The sequence below is a fragment of the Bos mutus genome, chromosome 23, assembly GCF_027580195.1.
Source record: "Bos mutus isolate GX-2022 chromosome 23, NWIPB_WYAK_1.1, whole genome shotgun sequence".
Lineage (NCBI taxonomy): Eukaryota > Metazoa > Chordata > Mammalia > Artiodactyla > Bovidae > Bos > Bos mutus.
In genome coordinates this window covers 24,176,888-24,192,963 of record NC_091639.1, presented here as the reverse complement: position 1 = coordinate 24,192,963, position 16,076 = coordinate 24,176,888, and the positions used below count along the sequence as shown (strand labels likewise).

At 38.0% G+C, this 16,076-nt stretch overlaps 1 protein-coding gene across 1 annotated transcript in view; it reads left to right on the top strand.

Moving 5' to 3' along the window:
* TSBP1 (testis expressed basic protein 1) overlaps positions 1-16,076 on the top strand; it is a 153,526-nt gene that overhangs the window by 593 nt on the left and 136,857 nt on the right. The gene's annotated exons all lie outside the window — the stretch shown is intronic.

Here is a 16,076-nt window from a genome sequence, read left to right as displayed (position 1 = left end):
CAGTGTATTGAAAAGCAGAGGCATCAGTGTACTGACAAAGGTCTATATAGTCAAGGTTATGATTTTTTCAGTAGTCATGTATGGATGTGAGAACTGGACCATAAAGAAAGCTGAGCACCGAAGAAATGACGCTTTCAAACTGTGGTGCTGGAGAAGACTGCTGAGAGTCCCTTGGTCTGCAAATAGATCAAACCAGCCAATCCAAAAGGTAATCAATCCTGAATATTCACTGGAAGGACTGATGCTGAAGCTGAAGCTTCAGTATTTTGGCCACCTGATGCAAAGAGCTGACTCACTGGAAGAGACTGTGATGCTGGGAAAAATTGAGGGAAAGAGGAGAAGGGAGAAACAGAGGATGAGACGGTTGTATGGCATCACTGATTCAATGGACTTGAGTTTGAGCAAACTCGGGGAGATAGTGATGGACAGAGAAGCCTGGCGTTCATAGGATTGCAAAGAGTCAGACATGACTTACCGACTGAACAACAACAATGAATATAATAAATCTCACACGACTATGGCCACAAATTCAGTTTGGCACAAATACATGCCTTCTCTGTATTCTTCCTCACTATTTAATAAGTACCTGTCTTGTGCATGTGTGTACATTTCCATTTTAAAGTGAAAAAGAATGTCCCAATGAAAGAAGAATGGCTGATCTTGTACATCCCAAAAGAATTCCCACCCTAACTCTCCTTAATGGTTTCATTTCCTAATTTAGTTTCTTTTGCACTAAGGGGTAGAATGATGTAAAATGACACTGTCTCTGACTGATGAGGTATCCTTTGCAACCTTATGGCTCCAGTTTTCACAAATATGGGTCAAGTTGTACCACGGAGTAAACTATGAAAGGAATCCCAATTTTGTTCTCCTTTTTTCCCAACAATATGCTTTTATTTGGAATTAATTTTTATTTCTTCCTTTTATTTTTCAGGGAAGAGTGAACAGGAAAGAGGCAAGTACCAATAAGTTTTCCGTTGTGTACTTTGCTATTCTCTTATCTATTTCCTGTACCTTTGAAACTCTTAATATTGAAAGTTCTGCTGATCAGCTGCCATATGTCAAACAGTGACATGTTTTTACATGATTTTATGGCAGTATCTTAACTTTCAACTCAGTTACCTAAGTGTCATTTGCAATTCAGTTCATGCCATTATTACCTCTTTCATATTTCTATCTATATCAAGAAGGCAAGGCCCCTGAACAGAATTTTAGCATCAAGATATGTGTCAGATTTGAGTAAAGTTCTGACCTGTCAGTTTTCCCCAAGATAGGCTTTTTCAATTTCGATCTCTCTTCATTTCCACATAACATCTCTTTTCTATTCCTCTTCTACCCTATTTGCTTTGGAAGGATGAGTTTTTCTTCACAGTAATGTATATGAGATTACATTATTCTCCCCTTTTTTAAGTTAGGAAGTATATCCTAAAAGACATCTAAATTTAGGAAGGTTATAACTTGAGAGGCAGAGGTGAGTATTAATAGATATTTTAGTCTAGTGAACACAGGAGAGATGTGGGAAAGACCACACAGTGGATTAACACTGCCAGGGAGCTTTCCTCCAAAAGTAGGACAAGGAACAGTGTGCACAGTGCAAACACCTTGAAACCTATAAATCACAAGGACTCCCAAACACTGTCTTTTAACAAAATGTCAATTTCTATAAATGAGCTAATCTCTTGAAATTTATACGAAAGCTTTATAAGTGACTTCAATATAGCCCAGAGTCACATTATAGAAAGAGATAAAATTAGTGCTTAAAGTACAGTCTTCTAACACTTTGCTTTGATTATATGGTATAATCACAGCATTTGTTTTCCACCATTGACTCAGTGCTGAAGATTATATTTCCCCCAAATACACAAATCAGTCATCTACATCAATTTTTCCATTTATTTTCTGTTTGTAAAAGATTTGTTTGCTGAAAATTCTTGATAATGAAAGTGGAGAAGTATGGAAAGAATTTGGTTAGAACCGTGTCATTCAATTTTTTTACTTTCAGAAGTAAATGATAAAATAAGAAAGTATAGGCTTTCAAAGCTAATTTGGAAGTCCTTCTATTGACCACTAATTTATCCCAGTTTTATTAAGTGTAAACAATCAGAAACCAACAGACTTGCAAAAACATTGTACCCAAACATATAGTCATTAATTTTCTCAATGGCGTGGCATCTTCTAAAAATACCTTTTCAGGACTTATACATGTGTTTCGTGGCTCAGACATAAAGAATCTGCCTGCAGTGCAGGAGACCCGGTTCAGTCCCTGGATTGGGAAGGGAGCAGCAACCCACTCCGGTATTCTTGCCTGGAAAATTCCAAAATGGATAGAAGAACCTTGTGGGCTACAGTCCATGGGGTTGTAAAGAATCAGACCCAACTAACACTTTCACTTTCACCCTAATCATACAAATGACATTTTCTGTTATAGATATCTTGTTTAATCTGAAATAGTCAGAAATATTTGAAAACTAAAAATCAATTTTGGTAAACTACTACCAAAATAAAATTATTGTTGCAAAATTATTTTATTATTTTATCAAACAGGTATCTTGGTTTGAAATACTTATATCCTGTAAAACTCTCCATAAATAAAACATGTATGATATGAAATCCTGGTTTTCATTCTTCCTACACATTTCCCATGGTTCTTTTATTAAGTCAATTGAGAAATTGATTCCCTTTCTTAACTTTTCCAAGTGCTTCCTTACTATATTTTTTCTTTCTTTGTTTTATGAGCAAGGGGGGTGTTTTTGTTTGTTTTTTTCCTTAAATTACATTCTTCCTACCAATTTTACATAAAGTGAGAACATTCGAAATATTTCCTTTTTTGTTTGCTGGTGTTCTTTGACATCTACATGAGTTTTTTTCTTTCTTTAATTAATTAATTTATTTTAATTGGAGAATAATTACAATATTGTGGTGATTTTTGCCATACATCAACATGAATCAGCCAAAACCTTTCATAATTACTTCAGTATTAAATGAGTAACTTCTTTCTGACTTTTTAATGGATATATTTCCTAGAAATATTTTTCTTTGTTTTGTTTCCTTCCTTTGGTATATTCTTAGGCTTCTTTCTTCCAAACAATTACCAAATTTTCATCATAAGCTTGTTGACATGAATGGGATTAGACTTAGAAGAATGTGGTTTTCTCCATTTAATAGAAAGCTTTCTTTAGCCTGGGCTCTCCAAATGCTTTCTGAGATGGAATACCCATTGTTTTGTACTTGATATTGTTCCTGTTTTAAGGGAAGACTTCAGACTTCCAACCTGGTGAGAGAGAAAACTTTTCCTTTTGATTTACACACTTTGTCTATCACTGATATCAGGAGTAAACGTAAGACTTGCTAGTCTACTTCTCTTGACCACACCCTCAAGTGATCCAATGTATGTAAATATTTTGCCAGATATGGCCTAGTTATTTTCTTTTTTCTTTTTTTTTTTCTTTCTTTTTTAACTTATTTATTTAAATTGGAGGCTAATTACCTTACAATATTGTAGTAGGTTTTGCCATACATTGACATGAATCAGTCATGGGTGTTCATATGTTCCCTATCCTGAACCCCCCTCCCACTGCATTCCCCATCCCATCCCTCAAGGTCATCCCAGTGCACCAACCCAGAGCACCCTGTCTCATGCACCAAAACTGGACTGGTGACCTGTTTCACATATGATAATATACAGGTCTCAGTGCTATTCTTTCAAATCATCCCACCCTCGCCTTCTCCCACAGAGTGCGAAAGACTGTTCTATATATCTGTGTCTCTTTTGCTGTTTCGCATGTAGGGTCATCATTGCCATCTTTCTAAATTCCATATTCATGTGTTATTATACTGTATTGGTGTTTTTCTTTTTGACTTACTTCACTCTGTACAATAGGCTCCAGTTTCATGCACCTCATCAGAACTGATTCAAATGTATTCTTTTAATGGTTGAGTAAATAGGAAAAAGAGTACGTCAAGTCTGTATACTGTCACCCTGCTTATTTAACTTCTATTCAGAGTACATCATGAGAAACGCTGGGCTGGAAGAAGCACAAGCTGGAATCAAGATTGCCTGGAGAAATATCAATAACCTCAGATATGCAGATGACACCATTCTTATGGCAGAAAGTGAAGAGGAACTAAAAAGCCTCTTGATGAAAGTGAAAGAGGAGAGTGAAAAAGTTGGCTTAAAGCTCAACATTCAGAAAACGAAGATCATGGCATCTGGTCCCATCACTTCATGGGAAATAGATGGGGAAACAGTGGGAAAAGTATCAGACTTTATTTTGGGGGGCTCCAAAATCACTGTAGATGGTGACTGCAGCCAAGAAATTAAAAGACGCTTACTCCTTGGAAGGAAAGTTATGACCAACTTGGATAGGATATTGAAAAGCAGAGACATTACTTTGCCAACAAAGGTTCGTCTAGTCAAGGCTATGGTTTTTCCAGTGATCATGTATGGATGTGAGAGTTGGACCGTGAAGAAAGCTGAGCGCCGAAGAATTGATGCTTTTGAACTGTGGTGTTGGAGAAGACTCTTGAGGGTCCCTTGGACTGCAAGGAGATCCAACCAGTCCATTCTGAAGGATATGAGCCCTGGGATTTCTTTGGAAGGAATGATGCTAAAGCTGAAACTCCAGTACTTTGGCCACCTCATGTAAAGAGTTGACTGATTGGAAAAGACTCTGATGCTGGGAGGGATTGGGGGCAGGAGGAGAAGGGGACGACAGAGGATGAGACGGCTAGATGGCATTACGGACTCGATGGACGTGAGTTTGAGTGAACTCCGGGAGTTGGTGATGGACAGGGAAGCCTGGCATGCTGCAATCCATGGGGTCACAAAGAGTCGGACACGACTGAGTGACTGAACTGAACTGAATATTCTATTGTGTATAAGTACCATGGCTTTCTTATCCATTCATCTGCTGATGGACATCTAGGTTGCTTCCACGTCCTGGTTATTGTAAACAGTACTGTGATGAACATTGGGGTACACGTTATCTTTTAATTCTTGTTTCCTCGGTGTGTATGCCCAGCAGTGGGATTGCTGGGTCATATGGCAGTTCTATTTCCAGTTTTTTAAGGAATCTCCACACTGTTCTCCATAGTGGCTGTACTAGTTTGCATTCCCACCAACAGTGTAAGAGGGTTCCCTTTTCTCCACACCCTCTCCAGCATTTATTGCTTGCAGACATTTTGATAGCAGCCATTCTGACTGGCATGAGATGGTGCCTCATTGTGGTTTTGATTTGCATTTCTCTGCTAATGAGTGATGTTGAGCATCTTTTCATGTGTTTGTTAGCCATCTGTATGTCTTCTTTGGAGAAATGTCTGGTTTAGTTCTTTGGTGCATTTTTTGATTGACTCGTCTGTTTTTCTCAAATTGAGCTACAGAAGCTGCTTGTGTATTTTTGAGATTAATTCTTTGTCAGTTGCTTTGTTTGCTAATATTTTCTCCCATTCTGAAGGCTGTCTTTACACTTTGCTCATAGTTTCCTTCATTGTGCAAAAGCTTTTAAGTTTAATTAGGTCCCATTTGTTTATTTTTGCTTTTATTTCCAATATTCTGGGAGGTGGGTCATAGAGGATCCTGCTGTGATTTATGTCGGAGAGTGTTTTGCCCATGTTTTCCTCAAGGAGTTTTATAGTTTCTAGTTTTACAATTAGATCTTTAATCCATTTTGAGTTTATTTTTGTGTATGATTTTAGAAAGTGTTCTAGTTTCATTCTTTTACAAGTGGTTGACCAGTTTTGCCAGCACCACTTATTAAAGAGATTGTCTTTTCTCCATTGTATATTCTTGCCTCCTTTGTCAAAGATAAGGTGTCCATAGGTGCGTGGGTTTATCTCTGGGCTTTCTATTTTGTTCCATTGATCTATATTTCTGTCTTTGTGCCAGTACCATACTGTCTTGATAACTGTGGCTTTGTAGTAGAGTCTGAAGTCAGGCAGGTCAATTCCTCCAGTTCCATTCTTCTTTCTCAAGATTGCTTTGGCTATTCGAGGTTTTTTGTATTTCCATACAAATTGTGAAATTATTTGTTCTAGCTCTGTGAAAAATACCGTTGGTAGCTTGATAGGGTTTGCATTGAATCTACAGATTGCTTTGGGTAGTATACTCATTTTCACTATATTGATTCTTCCGATCAATGAACACGGTATATCGGTATATTTCTCCATCCATTAGTGTCCTCTTTGATTTCTTTCACCAGTGTTTTATAGTTTTCTATATATAGGTCTTTTGTTTCTTTAGGTAGATATATTCCTAAGTATTTTATTCTTTTCGTTGCAATGGTGAATGGAATTGTTTCCTTAATTTCTCTATGTTCTCATTATTATTGTATAGGAATGCAAGGGATTTCTGTGAGTTAATTTTATATGCTGAAAATTTACTATATTCATTGATTAGCTCTAGTAATTTTCTGATGGAGTCTTTAGGGTTTTCTATGTAGAGGATCATGTCATCTGCAGTGACAGTTTTACTTCTTCTTTTCCAACTTTGATTCCTTTTATTTCTTTTTCTGCTCTGATTGCTGTGGCCAAAACTTCCAAAACTATGTTGAATAGTAGTGGTGAAAGTGGGCACTCTTGTCTTGTTCCTGACTTTAGGGGAAATGCTTTCAATTTTTCACCATTGAGGATAATGTTTGCTGTGGGTTTGTCATATATAGCTTTTATTATGTTGAGGTATGTTCCTTCTATTCCTGCTTTCTGGAGAATTTTTATCATAAATGGATGTTGAATTTTATCAAAGGCTTTCTCTGTGTCCATTGAGATAGTCATATGGCTTTTATTTTTCAATTTGTTAATGTGGTGTATTACACTGATTTGTGGATATTGAAGAATCCTTGCATCCATGGGATAAAGCCCACTTAGTCCTGATGTATGATCTTTTCAATGTGTTGTTGGATTCTGATTGCTAGAATTTTGTTAAGGATTTTTACATATATGTTCATCAGTGATATTGGAGTGTAATTTTCTTTTTTTGTGGCATCTTTGTCTGGTTTTGGTATTAGGGTGATGGTGGCCTCATAGAATGAGTTTAGAAGTTTACCTCCCTCTGTAATTTTCTGGAAGAGTTTGAGTAGGATAGGTGTTAGCTCTTCTCTAAATTTTTGGTAGAATTCAGCTGTGAAGCCGTCTGGTCCTGCCTTTTGTTTGCTGGAAGATTTCTGATTACAGTTTCAACTTCCGTGCTTGTGATGGGGCTGTTAAGATTTCTATTTCTTCCTGGTTCAGTTTTGGAAAATTGTATTTTCTAAGAATTTGTCCATTTCTTCCATGTTGTCCATTTTAATGGCATATAATTGCTGATAGTAGTCTCTTATGATCCTTTATATTTCTGTGTTGTCTGTTGTGATCTCTCCATTTTAATTTATAATTTTATTGATTTGATTTTTCTCCCTTTGTTTCTTCATGAGTCTGGCTAATGGTTTGTCAATTTTATTTATCCTCTCAAAGAACCAGCTTTTGGCTTTGTTGATTTTTGCTATGGTCTCTTTTGTTTCTTTTGCATTTATTTCTGCCCCAATTTTTAAGACTTCTTTCCTTCCACTAACCTTGGGGTTCTTCATTTCTTCCTTTTCTTGTTGCTTTAGGTGTAGAGTTAGGTTATTTATTTTACTTTTTTCTTGTTTCTTGAGGTATGCCTGTATTGCTATGAATCTTCCCCTTAGAACTGCTTTTACAGTGTCCCACAGGTTTTGGGTTGTTATGTTTTCATTTTCATTCATTTCATTCGTTTCATTCATATTTTGATTTCTTTTTTGATTTCTTCTGTGATTTGTTGACTATTCAGCAGAGTGTTGTTCAGCCTCCATATGTTGGAATTTTTAATAGTTTTTCTCCTGTAATTGAAATCTAATCTTACTGCATTGTGGTCAGAAAGGATGCTTGGAATGATTTGAAGCATTCTAAATTCAAATTCTTTGAATTTGCCAAGGTTAGATTTATGGCCCAGGGTGTGATCTACCCTGGAGAAGGTTCTGTGTGCACTTGAGAAAAAGGTGAAATTCATAGTTTTGGGGTAAAATGTCCTATAGACATCAATTAGGTCTAACTGGTCTATTGTATCATTTAAAGTTTGTGTTTCCTTGTTAATTTCTGTTTAGTTGACCTATCTATAAATGTGCATGGGATATTAAAGTCTACCTCTATTATCATGTTATTGTTAATTTCCCCTTTCATACTTGTTAGCATTTGTCTTACATATTGAGGTGCTCCTGTGTTGGGTGCATATATATTTATAATTGTTATATCTTCTTCTTCGATTGATCCTTTGATCATTATGTAGTATCCTTCTTTGTCTCTTTTCACAGCCTTTGTTTTAAAGTCTATTTTATCTGATATGAGTATTACTACTCCTGCTTTCTTTTGGTCTCTATATGCGTGGAATATGTTTTTCCAGCCCTTCACTCTCAGTCTGTATGTGTCTCTTGTTTTGAGGTGGGTCTTTTGTAGACAGCATATATCGGAGTCTTGTTTTTGTATCCATTTAGCCAGTCTTTTCTTTTGGTTGGGGCATTCAACCCATTTACATTTAAGATAATTATTGATAAGTATGATCCCATTGCCATTTACTTTGTTGTTTTGGGTTTGAATTTATACACCCTTTTTGTGTTTCCTGTCTAGAGAAGATCCTTTAGCATTTTTGAAGAGCTGGTTTGGTGGTGCTGAATTCTCTCAGCTTTTGCTAGTCTGTAAAGCTTTTGATTTCCCCTTCATATTTGAATGAAATCTTAGCTGGGTACAGTAATCTGGGCTGTAGGTTATTTTCTTTCATCACTTTAAGTATTTCCTGCTATTCCCTCCTGGCTTGAAGAGTTTCTATTGAAAGATCAGCTGTTATCCTTATGGGAATCCCCTTGTGTGTTATTTGTTGTTTTTCACTTGCTGCTTTTAATATTTGTTCTTTGTGTTTGAGCTTTGTTAATTTGATTAATATGTGTCTTGGGGTGTTTTGCCTTGGTTTCATCCTGTTTGGGACTCTCTGGGTTTCTTCTACTTGGGTGATTATTTCCTTCCCCATTTTAGGGAAGTTTTCAACTATTATCTCCTCAAGGATTTTCTCATTGTCTTTCTTTTTGTCTTCTTCTTCTGAAACTCCTATGATTCGAATGTTGGGGCATTTAACATTGTTCCAGAGGTCTCTGAGATTGTCCTCATTTTTTTAAATTCATTTTTCCTTTTTCCTCTCTGATTCATTTATTTCTACCATTCTATCTTCTACCTCATTAATCCTATCTTCTGCCTCCATTATTCTACTGTTGGTTCCCTCCAGAGTGTTTTTGATATCATTTGTTGCATTATTCATTATTGATTGACTCTTTTTTATTTCTTCTAGGTCCTTGTTAAATCTTTCTTGCATCTTCTCAATCCTTGTCTCCAGGCTATTTATCTGTGATTCCATTTTGTTTTCAAGATTTTGGACATTTTTATGATCATTATTCTGAATTCTTTATCAGGTAGATTCCCTATCTCTTCCTCTTTTGTTTGGTTTGGTGGGCATTTATCATGTTCCTTTACCTGCTGGGTATTCCTCTGTCTCTTCATCTTGTTTATATTGCTGTGTTTGGGGTGTCCTTTCTGTATTCCAGCAGTTTGTGGAGTTCTCTTTAATGTGAAGTTTCCTCACTGTGGGTGGTGTTGTACGGGTGGCTTGTCAAGGTTCCCTGGTTAGGGAAGCTTGTATCAGTGTACTGCTGGTGGAGCTGGATTTCTTCTCTCTGGAGTGCGATGACATGTCCAGTAATGAGTTATGAGATGTCAATGGGTTTGGAGTGACTTTGGGCAACCTGTATATTGAAGCTCAGGACTATGTTGCTGTGTTGCTGGAGAATTTGCATGGTATGTCTTGCTCTGGAACTTGTTGGCCCTTGGGTGGTCCTTGGTGTCGGTGTAGGTATGCAGGCGTTTGATGAGTTCTTATCGATTAATGTTCCCTGGAGTCAGGAGTTCTCTGGTGTTCTCAGGATTTGGACTTAAACCTCCTGCTTCTGGTTTTCAGTCTTATTCTTACAGTAGCCTCAAGACTTCTCCATCTATACAGAACCATTGATCTAGGTTAAAGATGAAAAGTTTCTCCACAGTGAGGAACACCCAGAGAGGTTCACAGAGTTACATGGAGAAGAGAAGAGGGAGGAAGGAGATAGAGGTGACCAGGATGAGGTGAGGTGGAATCAAAAGAGGAGAGAGCAAGCTAGCCAGTAATCACTTTCTTATGTGCGCTCCACAGTCTGAACCAATCAGAGATGTTCACAGAGTTATACAGCGAAGAGAAGATGGAGGAAGGAGACAGAGGTGACCAGGAGGAGAAAAGTGGGAATCAAAAGGAGAGAGGCAGATCCAGCCAGTAATCAGTTCCCTAAGTGTTCTCCACCGTCTGGAACACACAAAGAGATTCACAGAGTTGGGTAGAGAAGAGAAGGGGGAGGGAGGAGAGAGAAGTGACCTGGTGGAGAAAAAAGAGAGTCCAAAGAGGGACAGAGCAGTCAAGCCAATAATCTCATTCCCAAGCAAAAATGGGACTGAAGATTGGGTTCTTAAAGGTACAAAATTGATAACAAATACCAAAAAGCAAAGATTTAAAATCTATAGTAGAGGTTGGATTTTCAAAAACACAATCTTAAAGGGAAAAAAAGTCACAAAAATTATAATATATATATATAAAGTTTGCTTTAAAAAATAGGGTCTCTCCTTTTTTTGGCATAGTAATAGTAGGTTATAAAAATTAAAATTAAAGGAGTAATAGGGGGACTTAAAATTGAAAATTTGTTTTTTCAAGTTAAAGAAGAATAATAAAAATAGTAAAAATATATCTGTGACTTTCTCTGGTGTTGTTGTGGACAGTGTGGGGTCAGTTCATTTTCGGATAGTTCCTTCATCTGGCTTATATTTCTCAAAATCTATAGGCCCCTTCCTATGTAGTTGGTACTAACTACAGGGTTTAATCTATTGCACCTGTCACTTCCAAGAGGGTCCCTCTGTTTTAGCTTCTTCTGTTTGCTGGTCTCTTCAGTGTCTAATTTCCGTCCTGACACAAGGGGGCGGTGGTGGACACGTTTTTAGGCTCACTTGTTCAGCCGTGCTGTGGGGAGGAACACTGCAAACAAGTAATACTGGCTTGTGCTCACAGTGTCTTAGCCACACTGGGTTTGCTCCTGCTCACAGCATCTGGTCCCATCACTTTATGGGAAATAGATGGGGAAACAGTGGAAACAGTTTCAGACTTTATTTTGGGGGGCTCCAAAATCACTGCAGATGGTGACTGCAGCCATGAAATTAAAAGACTCTTACTCCTTGGAAGAAAAGTTATGACCAACCTAGATAGCATATTGAAAAGCAGAGACATTACTTTGCCAACAAAGGTCCATCTAGTCAAGGCTATGGTTTTTCCAGTGGTCATGTATGGATGTGAGAGGTGGACTGTGAAGAAAGCTGAGCACCAAAGAATTGATGCTTTTGAACTGTGGTGTTGGAGAAGACTCTTGAGAGTCCCTTGGACTGCAAGGAGATCCAACCAGTCCATTCTGAAGGCAATCAGCCCTGGGATTTTTTTGGAAGGAATGATGCTAAAGCTGAAACTCCAGTACTTTGGCCACCTCATGCGAAGAGTTGACTCATTGGAAAAGACTCTGATGCTAGGAAGGATTGGGGCAAGAGGAGAAGGGGAACGACAGAGGATGAGATGGCTGGATGGCATCACTGACTCGACAGACATGAGTCTGAGTGAACTCCAGGAGTTGGTGATGGACAGGGAGGCCTGGCGTGCTGCGATTCATGGGGTCACAAAGAGTCGGACACGACTGAGAGACTGAACTGAACTGAACTTAATGGCGTGTGTGCTTTCCCTGTCTACACTGCTTAGGCTCTAGGTTGCTCTGCCAGGATCTGTCTGAGGCCAGCCCTGGGTTGTATGAACTTCCCAGATCTAAGCCACTCAGGTTCAGGTACCTGGGCAGTCCTCAGAGGTGGAGACTCGGTTGTGCCTGCGTTTTGTGCTCTTCCCAGGTCCGAGCGGCTCAGGTGACCAGGTGTTTGGTGAACGTGGTCGCTGCGACTTATCGCCTGCCCTGTCCCTGCTGCTTGGTTTTCTGGGTGTACAACCAGTGCACCTTCTCAGGCAGATGTTGACTGTCCAGAATCCCAAGAAGTCTTGGTTAGCAAGGAAGCCTGCTTGCAGTTTGGTAGATAATGCCTCTCTGGGGCCATGATTATCCCCTTCCGGCTCTGGCTGCCTTTGCCTGCCTGTCACCAGAGGAGGATGGGCCAGTGTGTAGCTGGCTAGCTCTGCTCAGATCTTTGTTCTGTGAGCGGGCCTGGCAGTGTCTTAGGTTAGGGCTTTTCACATGGTAGCTATCCCACAGTCTGGTTTGCTATCCCAAGTTGGTTCCCTCAGATTGCCCTCGGGGCATTCAGGCCTGGTCCTTACTCTAAGCAATGCAGCCCGTGCCTCGCTGCCCCGCCCCTGCTTGCTAGTGGCGGATGCAGGCATCTGCGCTGCTTCTTCACTGGGGGAGTTACCGTTGGGCACGTAATCTGTGGGTTTTAATTATTTATTTATTTTTCCTCCCGGTTATGTTGCCCTCTGTTGTTCCAAGGCTCACCATAGACTTGGCAGTGAGAGTCTTTCCTGGTGTTTGGAAACTTGTTTCTTTTTTAAGACTCCCTTCCTGGGATGGAGCTCTGTCCCTACCTCTTTTGTCTCTCTTTTTATCTTTTATATTTTTTCCTACTTCCTTTTGAAGACAATGGGCTGTTTTTCTGGGTGCCTGAAGTCCTCTGCCGGCATTCAGAAGTTGTTGTGTGGAATTTACTCAGTGTTCAAATGTTCTTTTGATGAATTTGTAGGGGAGAAAGTGGTCTCCCCATCCTATTCCTCCACCATCTTAGTAAATTATATTCTTATATTCAAAATGAAGAACATCTCAATGAATTATCCAATACTACAGATTAAGAAAGTTTTGAAATGAGCAAAATAAACCCAAAGCAATTCAGAAAAGATAAATAATAAATATAATATGAGAAATCAATGATATTAAAAGCACAAAAACAATAAAGAAAATTAATGAAATTAAGTTTGTTCTTTGAAATAACAATGCAACTGATCAACCTCTAGCCAGACTGGTGAGTATTAAAAAAAAAAAAAAAAAAAAACCAGAAGACACAAATTACCAAGTTTCTGTTTTTATATGGAAAATGGCAAAAGATTCAAAGTACTGAGGAAAGGGAACAAATAATGTCAAAGGAAAAGTTAAGCAGAAATGATAGAGTAAGAAGGAATAAGAAAGAAGTATAAGACAGCTGAGGCTATTTGGGGATTTAGAAAGTCATGGCACCCCACTCCAGTACTCTTGCCTGGAAAATCCCATGGATGGAGGAGCCTGGTGGGCCACAGTCCATGGGGTCGCTAAGAGTTGGACAAGACCCAGCGACTTCACTTTCACTTTTCACTTTCGTGCATTGGAGAAGGAGATGGCAACCCACTCCAGTGTTTTTGCCTGGAGAATCCCAGGGGCGGGGAGCCTCGTGGGGGCTCAGATGGGGTCGACTGAAGTGACTTACCAGCAGCAGCAGTACTTACTAATCCATCCGTGGTGGAATATAAGGCTATGTTATTGTAACACAGTGGAAATTAATGTTACTGAAAACAGAAAAATCAGTGGTTGTTAATTTCTTCTTCTTCACCCTCAACTTGCTACCTTTACCCTTGTGAAAGCAGATTTTAAGATTTTAATCTGTTTGTTTCCCACATTATTAACATGGTACTTTCCATTTTATTTTTCAGATCAACTTTTGAAAACACCTGGTAATGTTTGTTCTTCAAGCACTCTGCTACTTTGCCTGTTAGAGATTTTTTTCCCTTGTTTCCACTCTCTCATTTTGTTTCTTTTGCCTTTTACTTTCTCTTATTCCTACTTCGTTTCCCACATGTCATACTATGTTTCTACTTTCAGGTCTACTCCATGTTCTGTTTCATTCTTTCCCCTTCTCCCTTTCTCTTCCCTTCCTTCATTCTCTTTCCTTTTGCTTATTATCTTCACTTCTGAAGATACTTCTGAAGAATACTTCTGAAGAAGTATTCTGTATCTTCATGATCAGGTTGTTGAAAAACAGATTAAAGGATCCACTGCCACGATCATCAGGGTCATTTTCTGGATAAAAGCTCCAAAATTTTCTTCTTTACAATCTGTTTAATTCTAAGTTGATATGTCCCTATCTGGGCACATTATATTCTTTCAACTATCCTGAGAGAGGAGTGCATATTTCCTCTCTAAAGTTTATTCATTTTCCCATAATCATTCCTAAGAAAATATCTATAAAAGCCATCAGAGAAGGTCATTTTCAATTAGTTCCCTGATCCTGGGTTTGAGTAAAATCCCATCTATATATTTTTCAGAAAATATGACACTGACAACAACCTATGATTATTCCGATTGAATAATCAACTAAATAAATTAATATTTCTCTCTGTTTTTCAGATGCGGTAGCAGTAGAAAATGGTAAGTTCCATTAGCCATTTTACACTGTGCACATAGTCTTTGGATCTTCTGTCCATGTTGCCTTGTTCCTTGTTGTTTTACTGTCCTTGAAACAAACATGTTCTTATATGCTGTATGACTTAAATTTACATCATTGTGCCTTATTTTTTCTCACTCCAACTGAAGTCAACAAAGTTGTTTCCATTTGCACTTAAACACTATGGCATTTAAATTATTCATGCTACAAGTTGTTCTCTGTTAAAAAATAGACATACATGAACCATATTTGATAATGAATTCCATTAATTATACACTTCTGAATTTCTGGAATTTTTAAGTGGAGGAAATATGCACTTTGTCTAAAATCTCAGAGAATTTGCTTTTTAAACCACTATACAAATTAAGTAAAGTTTATTTTACCTCTTATTGCAGATGTTTAGAATTAATTACCTTCTATTAGAAGGAATATTAGGTAATAAATAATCTTTTTTTCTCAGTGAGTAACATCAGTAAAAGGTAAAAACTGAGGAAATGGAAAAAAGTACTAATTGACAAATTATGGGGGGAATGAACTCTCACTTTTCATCTCTATTTTTTTGAAGACATGGGTTCATAGTATCAATACTGAGTATTAAGCTGATGAAAATTTTTGAGTGGAGGTTTCCCTGTAGAAATAAAATGGCCATGGGAAATTTGAACAAACTATAATTCAATAATTTCATTGTATTGAGCTAAGAACACTTATGTGAGATATAATAAAAGTTTATGTGTACAATGCAATGTTGTTTATTATAGATACAATGCTGTACAGAAAATCTCTAGAATTTACTTCTCTTGCTTAACTGAAACTTCATGCCCATTCATTAATAATTTCCTATTTGACCATCAGCCTGACCCTTGACAATCCTCACTTCACATTTTTATTCTATGAATTTGACTGTTGTAGCTACTAGATTTATGTGGAATCATGCAGTATTTGTCTTTTTGTGGCTGGTATATTGGCTTATAAATTACTTTTCTTGTGGTTTTTGTATTAGATTTCTTTTCTTCTGTGGTTTTGGCATTAGGATGATGCTGGCCTCATAAAATGAGCTTGAAAGTTTCCTCTCCTTCTTTTTGAAAGAATTTGAGAAAGTTTGGCATTCAGTTCAGTTCAGTTCAGTTCAGTCGCTCAGTTGTGTCCAACTCTTTGCAAACCTATGAACCACAGCACGCCAGGCCTCCCTGTCCATCACCAACTGCCAGAGTCTACCCAAACCCATGTCCATTGAGTCGGTGATCCCATCCAACCATCTCATCCTCTGTCGTCCCCTTCTCCTCCCACCCTCAATCTTTCCCAGCATCAGGGTCTTTTCAAATGAGTCAGCTTTTCACATCAGGTGGCATTAATTTTTCTTAAATATTTCATAGTAAAAGTACAAAGAAAATAGAGAATTTTGAAAGAATCAAGAGAAGAGAGAAACCCATATGCAAGAATACCCTCATAAAGCTATCAATGGATTTCTCAGAAGAAACTTTGTAGGTCAGAAGAGACTTGGGTGATATACTCAAACTACTGAAAGAAAAATAACTGCCCACCAAGTATATTATATCTCCAAAACTAAACTCCAA